The sequence below is a fragment of the Nomascus leucogenys genome, chromosome 7b, assembly GCF_006542625.1.
Source record: "Nomascus leucogenys isolate Asia chromosome 7b, Asia_NLE_v1, whole genome shotgun sequence".
NCBI classification, from domain to species: domain Eukaryota; kingdom Metazoa; phylum Chordata; class Mammalia; order Primates; family Hylobatidae; genus Nomascus; species Nomascus leucogenys.
In genome coordinates this window covers 52,077,956-52,090,819 of record NC_044387.1, presented here as the reverse complement: position 1 = coordinate 52,090,819, position 12,864 = coordinate 52,077,956, and the positions used below count along the sequence as shown (strand labels likewise).

Here is a 12,864-nt window from a genome sequence, read left to right as displayed (position 1 = left end):
CTCACTCAACCTGCTTTCGTTATTTGTTTGCTTTGTGGTTCTTTTCTGTTGAACACGCATTTTATGCTGACTGCCTTCATATTCTTAATAGAAAGAGAAATGTCCAACAGTGAGGGCTTCCCATGAGTGAGATCTCAAGCTATGCCACATGCTTCTTGCGTTTCATACATCTCATCCTCCTCACAACCCTATTTAGTGGGTACAATTAGGAGACCCCATTTTGTAGTAGTTTGGGGCATAAGCCTCTTGTTCACCCTGCTATGAGATCTGTTTTCTCAAAGCAGGGGACCTCCTCTCTCATTAATCCTCTAGCAACTCCAAAAGGCAAGAAGGAATGATCATTTTCTCCCTCATGGAGATGAAGGGAAAGGGCCCAGAGAGGTCGCCAGACTTGCCTACAATCATCCAGCTGAAACCTAACCTCAAGTCCACCACCCACTTAGCTCTTTTTTTTTTTTTTGAGACCAAGTTTCACTCTTGCTGCCCAGGCTGGAGTGCAATGGCGCGATCTTGGCTCATAGCAACTTCTGCCTCCCAGGTTCAAGCCATTCTCCTGCCTCAGCTTCCCGAGTAGCTGGGACTACAGGCGCCCGCCACCACGCCTGGCTAATTTTTTTGTATTTTTAGTAGAGACGGGGTTTCACCGTGTTAACCAGGATGGTCTCGATCTCCTGACCTCGTGATCCACCCGCCTCAGCCTCCCAAAGTGCTGGGATTACAGGCGTGAGCCACCACACCCGGCCTCAGCTCTGTCTTTTTTAAAATTATTTTTTATTCCTTTCTGGTCTTAAAAAGTGCCAGGTAAGTTGCTGTTCTCGATCACCCGGGATCTCTTCATGCCAGTGTTTTCTTCCCTGTGAAACTGCCCCCAGCCAGCCCCCACCTAGATGGACTAAAAAAGTAGAAGGTATTTTAGTTAAACACAAGCCTCTCCACTTCCCTTCCTTGGGGCCCCACACTGCTCCCCCGGCTCTGACTCACTCAGCAGCCTCCAGGAAAGAAAGGCAGACAGATTTTGATATTTTCCTTTCCTTACATGCTCAATGGTGCTAACAGATTCCATCTCCCCAAACTGGAGAACACTGTCTAGACACGGTTAGAGGTAGAATGGAGGGTCAGATATGAAGAATCTGAGAATTGGAGAATTTCCATACACAAAGATCCCAACCAGAGTTCTAAGGCTCCAGAATCCCACCCAGAAAATCAGGGCCATTGGCCTTTAGGGCCAGCCCCTGTGACCTCTGGAATCCCTGATTGGGGATACATATGTAATAGCCAGGACATGAGACACGGAACAATGACAGGATTCAAAGGACAGAGAGAAAATTCTCTGGCAGAACTCACAGGCACTCTCCACACCCCTGGACACTCCAGCCCTCAAGCTTGGGTCAAGCATGGGCCCCACTTACCCAAGCTGGCAGGCCCTGGGTCAGGGGGTGTGACTGCCGGGGAAAGCCAGTAGTGTCACATGTCATCATGAATGGGGCTGTCCACACGCTTCCATGGCAGAAACAAGAAGGGGGAAAGCAGACCCGTCCCAGCAGGCTGAGTTTCAGCAGGTCTAAGGAGACACAGGATGACAGCCTCAGTTCCGGAGTTCTGGCAGTAGGGGAACAGACGGCACAAAAGCTTTCAAGCTCCAAATGCATCCGCTGGCATCTACTCCAGCTTGTAAAACGTATGCTCCTTTTGGCTTTTCGATTTTGTAGCCTTATATGTACGTGTGCATAAATAGTGCTGAGCCCACAGTACGTGCTCAATAAAAATCTTCCCTGTTCTCTGATACATTTATTGAGCACCTACGGTGTGTACAAAGATGAGCATGAAACATCCCCTGCAACCATGCAACTCACAGTCTTCTGTAAGAAACACACATACACACACAAGCAATTACAACTGGGTAACAAATGTCACTTTTTAAATGTGGGATGTGGGGGCAAATAGGATTGATTGCCTAGAATTGGAACTGGTGGGCCGGGCACGGTGGCTCACGCTTGTAATCCCAGCACTTTGGGAGGCCAAGGAGGGCGGATCACGAGGTCAGGAGATCGAGACCAAGGTGAAACCCCGTCTCTACTAAAAATACAAAAAAATTAGCCGGGAGTAGTGGCGGGCGCCTGTAGTCCCAGCTACTCGGAGAGGCTGAGGCAGGAGAATGGCGTGAACCCGGGAGGCGGAGCTTGCAGTAAGCCGAGATTGCGCCACTGCACTCTAGCCTGGGTGACAGAGCGAGACTCCATCTCAAAAAAAAAAAAAAAAAAAAAAAGAAGAATTGGAACTGGTGGTCCTGCATAACTGACTTGACTTAGAGGAGGTAGCTACTGAGCATTCAAGGTGCTGACTCACTTGGTAGCTGCTTCTGCTCATCAGCAGTATTTGGACATCGCACCTCTTTGAAGCCCTCCAAATGCCTCCTCAGGGCCTTTGCACATGCTATGCCTGCTCTCTGGGACAACCATCTTGCTCACACACAGACACAGACCACAGTTCACACATCTCTGTCTCCCTTCAACCCGGTACAACCCCTCCTACCTGTTCAGAGCACCACATACACTCAGAGGCTTGGCAGGACTTAGCATAGCTGCACTGTTACATTTAATACGACATCATCCTTCACATCAGCCTCTCCCATTCAATGATAAGCCGCACCAGAGGACACCCCAAATCCCTAGTGGCTAGCACAGCAGCCTGGCACATAAAAGCACCAGATACATGATTATTGAATAGAGAAATAAGTCATTGCTGAGTTAATAAGTAAATGAATGAAGAAATATTCTTCTGCCCCTGCTGCCCACTCTCTAAGATGCTAAGTAAGTCCAGGTACCATGAGTCTCATGCCAAATGACTCTAAGCAATCTGGGACATAACATGAGTTACTCTAGCTGTGGCTGTGGCTACTGAATGACAGAACCAAAAAGCTGTGACGTGCTCAGCCAGAGGCTCAATCCACCAATCCTCACCCAGGGACCCCTATCAGTTTCACAAGCTAGAGGCTCAATCCACCAACCCTCACCCAGAGACCTCTATCAGTTTCACTGGGCCACACAGAGGAGCTCCACCCCAAGGGCAGGTACCTGCTACATCCACATTAACCTCACACTGTCACGCCAACTCACCTGCCCAAATGTGGAATGAATGCTTCTCTGCATGGATTTTCCTGGGAAAAGAGTCACCAAGAGCAACCGTTTGCTGAATTAGGATCAATAGTACACAAATGTCACCCCATTTTGGGAACCTTGAACCCACCTCAATGACTATACTGCATGGAAGGAAAAGGAGAACAAGATAAATTCAGTCCCTTGGTCCACGCTCCTCTACACCAAACAGTGCCTCTGTGACCGTCATCTGCTTTATATCTTGAACTGGCTCTCAAATTACCACTGCAAATGCCTAGCAGATGTCTGGTATCTGCTAAACACAGTTGCACAAATGAGTCAATGAATGAATTAATAAATCAATGAACAAAGAAAAGTAAAAGGAGTTTTTTGGGATTTTTTTTTGAAACGGAGTTTCACTCTGTCACCCAGGCTGGAGTGCAATGGCATGATCTCGGCTCACTGCAACCTCTGCCTCCCAGGTTCGAGCAATTCTCCCGCCTCAGCCTCCTGAGTAGCTGGGACTACAGGTGCATGCCACCACACCCGGCTGATTTTTATATTTTTGTTAGAGATGGGGTTTCACTATGTTGGCCAGGCTGGTCTTGAAATCCTGACTTTGTGATCCGCCCGCCTTGGCCTTCCAAAGTGCTGGGATTGAGCCACCGCACCCGGCCTAGTAAAAGGAGTTTTTAAACCACCATAGTAGATGGCTCCGTAATATTTTAAAGTCCTAGCCAAACCTAGAAACCTATGATTCTCGGGTTTTCATTTACCCTGCTGTAAAATACAAGGAAACCAATTTAAATGTATGCTTTAAATTCTTCTTTTAAATGTTATCACTTATGTTACACTTGATTTAAGAGATGTTAGCCTCTTCGAAAACATTTCTGAAGCCCACTCACGGAGAAGCTAGATGCTGTTTATTCTTGGGGTGGACATGTTCACTATTTTTTATTTATTTTTATTTTTATTTTTATTTTTTTTTAGACAGAGTCTCACTTTGTCGCCCAGGCTGGAGTCCAGTGGCACAATCTTGGCTCACTGCAAACTCCACCTTCCATGTTCAAGTGATTCTCGTGCCTTAACCTCCGTGAAGCTGGGATTACAGGCACCTACCACCACATCTGGCTGTTTATTTATTTAGAGACAGAGTCTCGGTGTGTCACCCAGGCTAGAGTGCAATGGCACGACCTCAGCTCATTGCAACCTCCGCCTCCCAGGTTCAAGTGATTCTCCTGCCGCAGCCTCCCAAGTAGCTGGGACTACAGGGGCCCAGCACCACGCCTGGCTAACTTTTTTTTTGTATTTTTAGTAGAGACAGGGTTTCACCGTGTTAGCCAGGATGGTCTGGATCTCCTAACCTCGTGATCTGTCCGTCTCGGCCTCCCAAAGTGCTGGGATTACAGGCGTGAGCCACCGCACCCAGCCTCGGCCTCTTTTTCTAAACAGTGTATTAGCTGAGCATTATGACCAAAGCCAAGTCAACAAGACCTCCCCAGAGAAAGAAGGGAAACCAAGTCTGAGCCACCTCTAGTTTCATATGTATGTAAATTATCATGGAGGGCAGCACGGTGAACAGATGGAGAACAAAGGCATCCATCTGGGAAGGTCAGGAGGCTGTGGTAGGACCATGAGAGAGGGGACATCAGGCTGACCCCAGGCAGTGGGCTAGCAATGAGTGTTTCTCTACTGTTGCTGAACCTGCCAAGTCCACAAGCTTGATCTCCCCAAGCTTAATTTGCAACGTGCAAGATTCCCATTTTCTGCTATTTCATGCAGGAAAAAAAATCATTTGTCTGAGAAGGGAGTCATCCAAGAGCAACAGGTGCTGAAATTCAACAGGAGTCATTCGAAAGCATTCATTTGTCCACCCTTGTGACCCTACTTCCGCCAAAGCTCACTGCCTCCCTCCCAAGCGCCAGGTTTTGTACTTGGTGCTGGGGACACAGCCATGGAGCTTGAAGCCTCACAAGAGAGAAGGGAAGAAAAGCACTTCCATTCAAAACCAAACAGTTTGGCAGCTTTTCTCCCAGATTCAGAGGTGTTGATTCATTCTAACAGCTGTTGAAGATCTTTCATAATTACACCCTTAAATTCGATCTGAGAGCTTATCAGTCATTTACTCAGTCGTCTCTGGCTGCCACTTCCTGGGAATGCCACCATCTGGTGAGGGGCGTGGGCTGGTCCTGACACCTTCCAGCATCTTCCGGAATGTGACCTTAGCCTCCAAATCTGCAAATCCATCCTGTGCAGTGAGCCATGCAAAGAGCCAGGAACGGGGCTGGGCGCGGTGACTCACGCCTGTAATCCCAGCACTTTGGGAGGCTGAGGCGAGCGGATCATGAGATCAGGAGATCGAGACCATGGTGAAACCCCATCTCTACTAAAAATACAAAAAATTAGCTGGGCGTGGTGGCGGGCACCTATAGTCTCAGCTACTCGGGAGGCTGAGGCAGGAGAATGGCGTGAACCCAGGAGGTGGAGCTTGCAGGGAGCTGAGATCGCACCAGTGCACTCCAGCCTGGGCAACAGAGTGAGATTCCGTCCCCCCCCCAAAAAAATAAAAAAGAACCAGGAACAGATTGGCAAAGTGCACGCTGGTGTCCTCCCAGAGAAGGGCTGCTGTGCACAGGAGGTCTGTCCTCCAGAAAGGGCCCCAATCAAAATGTCAAGTATCACTGGAGTATGTGCATCCTCTAGTCTGTGTCCTCATGACTGTGGCCCTAGCTCCTTCCTTCCTTCCTTCCAATACACAATTATCAAGCATCTATGTACCAGGCTCTGGGCCAGGCGCTAGGGACACAGCAGTGAACAAAACAGAAAACCCTGTTCCCATGGAATGGACATTCACGAAGATGAAAAAAAGGACAAAAAAAAAAAAAAGAAAGAAACAAGGTAAGGACAAGCTCCAGAATGTTACATAAGTGACACAAAAAGAGGGAATGTGAGAAAGGCTAGCCAGGGAAGATTTCACTGAGAAGGGACATTTAAAATCAGCCTCTGGCCAGGCGCAATGGCTCATGCCTATAATCCCAGCACTTTGGGAGGCGGAGGTGGGAGGATCACTTGAGCCCAGGAGTTCAAAACCAGCCTGGGCAACATGGCAAAAACCCATCTTTACTAAAAAATACAAAAATTAGCCAGGTGTAGTGGTGCATTCCTGTAGTCCCAGCTACTCAGGAGGCTGAGGATTATCTGAGCCTGGGAGGCTGAGGTTGCAGTGAGCCAAGATCACATCACAGCACTCTGGCCTGTGTGACAAAGCCAGACCCTGTCTTAAAAATAAAATAAAATCAGCCTCCTCACTGACGATCCTGCCTCAGCTGTGGCCTCCTCCGATCCATTCACCTAGCAGTAGCCAGGGGTGCCTCCAACGTGCAAGCGCCAGGATGTCATTCCCCTGCTTAACACCCCCGTGTCTCTCTGATGCCTTCTGAATAAAGGCCACACTTCTTCCCCAAGGCCCTACAGGATCCAGATCCTCTTCGTCTCCCCAGCTTCATTATAATGACTGACACCACCCCATCTGTCTGTCTGTCACATACACTCACGTACTTCAGCACAATGAACCCCAGACAGGCCACAAAACACAGTGGACACTTTCTCGCCTTCATGCCTCTGCACCGCCCTTACCTCACTGCCTAGCTAATCTCAATGCCACCTCCTCCAGGAAGCCTTCTCTAATGCTCCATGAGTGGGGCTTGTTCAGGTGCTCCTCTGTGCTGCAATATCTCACTTCCTGCTTCCCCCTCGCCCAGCACTGAGGAATACCTGGTGACTACCTCTGTTTCCTCCACTAGACTGTGAGCTCCTAGCAAGAAGGGTCCTGGGTCCTGTTCATGGCTATATCTGGAGTCTGAACCATAAGGGGCATAAAGTCAGTATGCAAAAAACACCTGAAGAGAAGAAAATAATATTCAATATAGACATGAGTGTGGGAAAATGGATTTCCTTACCTGGTCCTAGCGACAATGTAAATTGTAAAAACAATTCGGCAATATTCACTTTCAACTAACATTTTTGAGACTCACATCAAGAGTCAGGCACCATGCTAAATGACTGTGCATCTTGTGCCTTCTCTCATTCATCTTCTCAACAACTTGTGCTGTTCAAATTATTAATTACCACCATTCTAACAGATGAGAAAAAAAATATGGTCCAGAAACAGCCAGTTCAAATTCCCACTGCTAGTGAGGGGTAGAGGTGGGGTTGGAATCCAGGTCTTCTGACTCCAAATCAAATATTTTCCCCTCACCCCGGCAAAACACTTACTTCTTTTCAACTCAGTAATCCCACTTCTAAAAATGTATCCTCTGGAAGTAATCCAAAAGAAAAGTTATATGCACAAAGATGTCCTTTGCAGTGTTATCTAACCAAACACAGCAAGAACATACTCCTGGCAATAACACCTAGTTGAAACAACCCAGGACTTATAAGCATGTGAAATGTCACAAAAGCTGCAACCTGTCAGCAAGAAGAGCAGACCTCCAATTCCCAGCCTGCACAAAAATCCCATCACACCATAAGTCTTGAGTTTGGAATCAGAAAAGATGGTTGCCTTAACTATAATAGGCAAACTCTGAAAGAACATATCTCAGCCAAAGGTAAGGGGGTATGCACAGGAAAGTGGAAGCACTTAGGATAATTGGTAGGGGAAGCAGAAGGGATATATTTTTTTTGTATTCAAGGCCATGACAATAGCAAAGGTTGTTTATACAAATGACAGAGGTCTGGAAGAGAACAGGGACAAATGGAAAAAAAAAACAAAACAAAAACATGTTGGAGACCTGGGTTGGACTTGTTGGTAAATTTTTAAATTCCTTTTATGTCCATGAATGTTGTTTGTGCAAACAATTTTTTTTTTTTTACATCTCAATACCAGAGGTTTTCCTCTGAGCTGTCTTTCCATCATCAATTTGAAAGGTAGAGGTGCTAAGACTATCTCCTGCCCGCTTTCAGAAGCAAAGCATAAAAATAACTATCGTTTGTTAAGCTCATACATGCTCCAGACACTCACTAAATGCTTTCCAAGGATTATTTCATTTCATCCCTTTACCAACCCAAAGAGGCAGGTCCTATTACAACTTCCATTCTACAGATGAGTAAACTGAGGCTAGAGGAGTGCTGTGACTTGCCCATGGGTGGCTGGAATTGTGGATCCCACCCTGCCTTCCTATCAGATTTCTACCAAAATCCACATGGGCTTAACTAAAACAACTGCTTGTTATGGTGTTCAAATGTAAAAGGCACTTCTCATCCATGAGAGTGGCTATTACTTAATTAAAACACACACACACACACACACACACGCACAAACAACTATTGGAGAGGATGTGAAGACTTTGGAACCTTATACCTTGCTGGTGTTGTGAATATAAAATGGCACATCCACTGTGGAAATCAGCATGGGAGTTCCTCAAAAAATTAAACACAGAATCTTGAAATTCTACTCCTAAGAGTGTACCCCCCTAAAACTGAAGGCAGATATTTGTACACCAATGTTTGAAGCAGCATTATTCATAATAACCAAAAGGTGTAAACAATTAAACATGCATCAATAGATGGATAAACAAAATGTAATCTATCCTTATACAATGGAGTATTATTCAGCTTTCAAAAGGAAGGAAATTCTACAATACGCTACAGTACAGATGACCCTTGAAGACATTATGCTAAGTGAAATAAGCAGACATGTAAGGACAAATACTGTATGCATAATTTCATTTATATGAGGTGTTTAGAATAGGCAAATTCATAAAGACAGAAAGTACAATGGTGGTTGCCAGGGCTGGGGAATGGGGAGTTATTATTTAACGGATACGGAGTTTCAAAATGAGATGAAAAAGTTCTAGAGATGGATGGTGATGATGGTCACACAACAATGTGAATGTACTTAATACCACCAAACTGTACACTTAAAGATGGTTAAAATGGTAAATTTCAGGTGATGTACGTTTTACTGCAATAAAAAAAAGCAAAAATCTACAAACAACTAAAAAACAAACATAACGGGAACCAAATGCTTACGCTCTAATTACCATGTGACCCAGCTCGTGGGGCCCATGTCCTTCAGGCGAATCTCTATTAAAAGCCCTCATGGTCTATGCTGGGCTATGCCTGGACAGGGAATGTGGTGGGAACGTTCCTAATCACAATGGCGACACACTCTAGTAGGGGAGGAGGAAGGGAAACACTGAAATTTGGGAGGTGCCCTGATGGGGGCAGACATGGGGGTTATACAAGCCCAAAGAAACAGTGGTCAGGGGAGCTTTCCTGGAAGAGAAGATATCGCAACTGAGACTGAGAGAAGTCAGCCAAGCAGAGGAGGAGGAGGAGGTTGGCGTCAGCAGAGGAAATGCATATGCAAAAGCCCAAAGGCATGGGATAAACATGGTTATTAGAGTGCAAGCACTATTCATTTACCCTCTGTAGGGGAAAGCAGGACTGTGGAGAAGTTCAACTTTCTAAAAATGGGAGGTGCCCTGATGGGGCAGAATGTAACACTTGTTACACTGAAGACACTTTTGTTAACTTGAGTCCAGGTTGCATCCAGGAGTAAGAAGCCCTGGCTTAGGAGCCAGAACAAGACGGTTTTAGTCAGGGTGATCCCACCTTCTGGTTTACCTGGGATAAGCCCATTTTACTGTCTAAGATGTCTAGGTTTGGGCAATAAATTATTCAATCCTCCTACTTTTTAAAAAATTGGGGTAAAAATCACATAAGATAAAATTTACTATTTCAACCATTTCAAGTTCACAATGCAGCGGCATTTAGTACATTTATATCATGCAACTGACGTAGGAGGTGGGATTCAACTCTGGAAGCAGGGCTCAGACACCAGACCAAATTGAGGACTAGCTAAAACAGGTCAGGGCAGAAGTACCTCCCTGTAAGACCTGCCCACCAGTGTGCCATGTCAGTCTACCATTGCCATGGCAACACCCAGAAGTTACCCCCCTTTTTTGTTTGTTTGAGATGGAGTCTTGCTCTGTCGCCCAGGCTGGAGTGCAGTGGCGCAATCTCAGCTCACTGCAGCCTCTGCCTTCTGGGTTCCAGCAATTATCCTGCCTCAGCCTCCTGGGTAGCTGGGACTACAGGCACCTGCCACCACGCCCAGCTAATTTTTGTATTTTTAGTAGAGACAGGGTTTTGCCATGTTAGCCAGGCTGGTCTTGAACTCCTGACATCAGGTGATCCGCCCACCTCGGCCTCCCAAACTGCTGAGATTACAGGCATGAGCCACCGCACCCAGCCGTTACCACCCCTTTCTAGGGCAACAACCTGACAACCCAGAAGTTACCACCGTTTTCTATGAAGTTCTGCATAAACCATCCCCTTAATTTGCATATAATTAAAAGTGGGTATCAATATGACTGCAGAACTGCCTCTGCGCTGCTACTCTGGGCACACGGCCTATAGGCCAATCCTGCTCTGCGAGGGGCAGCACCTCTGCTGCTGCTGTATGCTGCTGCTTCAATAACAGTTGCTGTTTAACACCACTAGCTCACTTGAATTCCTTCCTGGGTGAATCTAAGAACCCAGAACCCTCCCAGGCTAAGCCCCAACTCTGGGGCTGGCCTATAGTGCATCACAACCATCACCCCTATGTAGTTCCAAAGCATTTTCATCACCCCCAAGGAAATCCCATACTCACTTAGCAGTCACTCCCCATTCCCCTCTCCCCCAGCCCCTGGCAACCAGTAATCTACTTTCTGTCTGTCTGGATTTGCCATTTCTGGATATTTTGTAAAAATGGAATCCATGTCCTTCACCCTAGTTTTTGTCCCACTTCCTCTATGAACCTGCAGTGACAGCTTTGGGCAAGCCCCTCCCTGCCTTAGTCTGGGCCTCAGACACAAGAGGTTGAACAGGGCTTGCTAAATTTCCTGTCATTTTTAAGATTCCGTGATTCGGATTCGGCTCAACCCCAAGACTCATCGGTTCTGTGTTTTCCACTTCTCTCTGCAACTGACACATTCCCCGGAGGGAGAACAACTTTCTGGATTGTGAGATGTGTGTTCTTAGTCTCTTTTAAGGGAGCCCCTGTGATTCTTGGCTGGGCGCGGTGGCTCACACCTGTAATGCCAGCACTTTGGGAGGCCGAGGCAGGTGGATCACGAGGTCAGGAGATCGAGACCATCCTGGCCAATATGATGAAACTCCATCTGTACTAAAAATGCAAAAATTAGCCAGGCTTGGTGGCACATGCCTGTAATCCCAGCTACTTGGGAGGCTGAGGCAGGAGAATCGCTTGAGCCCGGGAGGTGGTGGTTGCAGTGAGCTGAGATCACACCATTGCACTCCAGCCTGGGCAACAGAGCAAGACTCCGTCTCAAAAAAAAAAAAAAAAAAAAAAAAAAGGAAGCACTTGTGACTCCTTAAAAAGTCGGTGCTCAATAAAAAAATAGTTGAGGGCGTCAAATCAAATTCTTACTTCGCAACGACAGTAGTAGCAGAGCTAATTTTCATACGGACTGTATACTGTTTCTGTAAGAATTACCATAATTAGCAAAGTCTTGACTCCTGTGTAAATTCCATCATTAGAGTTCGGCACATCGGGTGTTTCTGACTCTGGGATCCAGGGGAACAGCTTGAGATGGCCTTCCCCAAACTTCCCCTGGACCATGGGATGTGGGGTAGGGCACACTCACATCCACAGAAGCATTCTGTGGTATACTAAAAGACTGTGGGAAATGCTGGGTTCAACAATGGTAAACAGGTGTGGGAAATGCTGGGTTCAACAATGGTAAACAGGTGTCTTTCCAGCAGGACTTTTCAGAGCCTTTAATATGCTGATTTGCCTTTTAGGCCCTCTAAAGCATAATCCAAACTGCCTCACTCCAGGCCCTTTGTCCAAGTGCAGCTGCTGATCTGGAGAAAGAATGTTACAACTTATCTTTACCCCTCTGCTTAACATCCGCCTTTTCAACTTTCATTGGCTTGTTCCTTCCTGTGTCATTTCAGTTTTCATTGGCTTGTTCCTTCCTACAATTTGTGCTATTTTGGGACTGGCTGACCACTCACTGAAACCATTAATTAAGCTGCTGTTTCCCCCCTTGTATTTCTCTGGATCCGAAGTTGGCAAACTAGAGTTCACAGGCCAAACTAGCCCACTGCCTGTTTTGGCAAATAAAGTTTTATTGGAACACAGCCACAGCCATTTATTTACATATTATCTATGGCTGCTGCTGCTGCTTTTTTTTTTTTTTTTTTTTTTTAAGAGACAAGGTCTTGCTGTGTCCCAGGCATGATCTCAGCTCACTGCAGTCTCAATCTCCTGGGCCCAAGCAATCTTCCCACCTCAGCCTCCTAACTAGTTGGGACTACAGGCATGCACCACCCATGACCTGCTAATTTTTTAAATTTTTTGTAGAGAAGGGCTTTCGCCATGTTGCCCAGACTATCTATGGCTTCCTTCAAGAGCCTTTATCTATGGCTCTGCCGTAGTGACAGAGTTCAGTAGTTGTCACAGAGGCCATATGGCCCAGAAAACCTAAAATACATACTATAGCTCTTTACAGACAAAATTTGCTGACCCCTGCTTTAGACTGGGGAGATCTTAGTCTCCTGAGAGACTGGACTTCCCCCAAGGGTGGATGTCCTCTTCCAAATACCCAAAGCTCTTACAGTATTCTGGCTGAGCCTCACCCCTCCACTAGACTTCTTTAAGCTTTCCACATGGTAACGACAGAAAAATTCAATACACACAAGCAAAAGTGTTTTTAATAATCGTAAATCCAGCCAGGTGTGGTGGCTCACACCTGTG

General features: G+C 46.4%; 1 protein-coding gene across 4 annotated transcripts in view; it reads right to left on the bottom strand.

The window, feature by feature from the left end:
• Positions 1-12,864, bottom strand: part of KIAA1671 (KIAA1671 ortholog) — a 247,480-nt gene that overhangs the window by 172,526 nt on the left and 62,090 nt on the right. For 3 of the 4 annotated variants that reach the window (XM_030815991.1, XM_030815993.1, XM_030815994.1), the window contains exon 2: positions 1,410-1,561. The exons of the other annotated variant lie outside the window; for it this stretch is intronic. The gene's annotated coding sequence lies outside the window, so the exon portion shown is untranslated. The remainder of the gene's footprint in view (positions 1-1,409; positions 1,562-12,864) is intronic. 4 annotated transcript variants of the gene reach the window in all.